This window comes from Halichoeres trimaculatus, unplaced genomic scaffold (genome assembly GCF_033239565.1).
Source record: "Halichoeres trimaculatus isolate MK-OKI-2021-1 unplaced genomic scaffold, fHalTri1.1 fHalTri1_scaffold_2, whole genome shotgun sequence".
NCBI lineage: Eukaryota > Metazoa > Chordata > Actinopteri > Labriformes > Labridae > Halichoeres > Halichoeres trimaculatus.
In genome coordinates, this window is record NW_027437180.1 from 39,899,520 (window position 1) to 39,901,872 (window position 2,353).

Here is a 2,353-nt window from a genome sequence, read left to right on the forward strand (position 1 = left end):
AAATCACATATTTAGTGAAAATCAAATTTACAAAATGTAAATGCAAAATTAAAGCTTATTGCCACTGTCAGGACATTAAAGTGATCCTCCGGGATGCAACAAGTTGGGTCCTATCACAAGGTTTAGGGCAGAAATTACCCCTACAGCAGTGTTTTTGTGCAGCAGAAGCCCAGAGCGCTCACACCAAACACCCCCTCCCTGCTCCTCTGCAGGTTTCCTCTGCACTCAGACGGGGCCATATTTTACTTGACCAAAAACACCAATTAACGGACTCCCACCGAAAAAATCTGATATCGGTCTGCATTCACGCTTTATTTAGAGAATTTTCAGTGCGTTACTCTCACACAAAAACACCGCTAAATAAGGCTCTAGTTCTCATCGTGTCTCTTCGTCCTGGCAGACTACCTGCGTTTGTTTATATCTGGCACGCCGCGCGCTCGGACTGATACACTAAGCGGCGAGCGCCTTTAAGCTCCGTGGCGTTGCCCCTCTTCTCCATGGTTGTTTTGGTTACTCATCGTGTTTTTCCGCCAATTTCACTTCCGGTTCCACAGCCGTCAGCAACAGACATTTACAAAATAAAAGCATGTGAGCAACATGCACTAATGTGTGATAAAATTTTAAACGGCGTTATTAGATTGACGGGTTAACGCGAAAATAATAAAAAATAGTTAACTTGCCCAGCACTAATATATATGAATATATATATATATGACTACAAAGATGTTGTTGCTCATATGTTTTGTCTGTCTGTCTCATTGTCCTATCTCATTGCAGGACAAAAAATAGCACAATAAAAAGTATTTTAATTTGAAAGTTTGTTTTAAAATGTGTGACCGCGTCCTGTATTATTAGTATCTTTGTTGTTTGTAACAAACGTATCCGTGTGAAAATTGGGTAAAAATTCACTGAGTTATGCTCATAATAGTTGAGCATTCTACACCTTTCTCAGTACAATAAACGCACGGGGGCGGCATGTGAGACCTATCCAAGATGGCGGCCGGCAGCTATGTCAGCTCCAATAGGCAGCGCCAGTCAATGAGGCGTCTATTTATATAATGTCTATGGCAGAGGGAGGATTTAGAATGTTGACTAATCTGTGTAAAAATATGATGTTTATGTAGGAAATTTTGTGTGCCAATTTTGGTGTTTTTGAGCACGTTTAGGGGGTCAAATTAGCGTTCATTGACGGGGTGGAATAATCATAATAAAAAAGAAACGGACGAAAAACAATAGTTTGCTAGAAGGTGCCTTCTTCCTGCGGCTGTGGACCCTAAAATCACTTTTTTCACTTTTCTGTAAACTAGAAATGTTTCCCTAATTGAGATGCTCATTATCAAATAGAGCAGATTTGTTGGGTCAAAATGGTAAATAATATATACACAGCCCTGCCTGTACACCCCGCCCCTGACAGTTAATGTAAGGAGAGGAAATAAATGTGGCGAAAAGTCCATCGTCACTTACCTGGACTATAAGGTGGCCTTTGCATCCAGAGGTTGTTCCGTCGTCATCGTCGTTTGCTTCAAAGTTGGTGTAAACATTGAGCTGCTACAGAGGCTCCACGGGAAGGAAAACCCTCCTCCCTTTCTTTAAATTTTCTTTATGTAACGTGTCTGGATGATGACTTCACTGTCTGGTTTTGAAAGTTTGGGCATGCCTCAAGTGTTCAGAAAGTTTAAGAAAGAGACACCAGAATTTACTCCACAACAAAATATAATTTAATGAATTTACTTTCCACTGTGTCGATCACACATCTATATTGATGTAAAAAAAAAAGAAAGAAGAAAGAGGAAACAGAAAGTAGAGGATCCAGTGCTCTTTGTCGTCTTAATGTAAGGCATGCAGTCTGCACAGAGCGTTGGACGTCGAAAGCTACGGCTCGAAACAGCAGGACACACTGACACTCAGCCACGAACACACACAAACAAAAGCGCTCGTAGTATCAACTCCTTTCTGGGGCCCAATAAACATTTATTCTTTGCACGTACAATGAGAAGAAGTGGGATTCATCACAACACCAAAAGTATAGTAGTTCACAAATAGCAACAGGTTACGCTAACACTTCCACTTTAGACCTTTTCTACGCTCGCGGCTCTTCGAGGAATTATGGGATGGTGCTGCTGGGATACTTCAATATGTGAGTTACACTTATAGTTACACAGAAGGGGTTAGTAGCGAAGCACGTTGTGTGAGCATGTTGCACAGGAAATGATGATTTAACAGCCGTGACTCTTGCATTCAACCCAATGCAGCGAGCCCTTCCAGTGGCGTCAGTAAAAAGGGTTTCACGCCCCTCATGTGGAGGTTACATTTAAATGCTTCGGTTGTAACTCTCATATATAAAAAGTGCCTG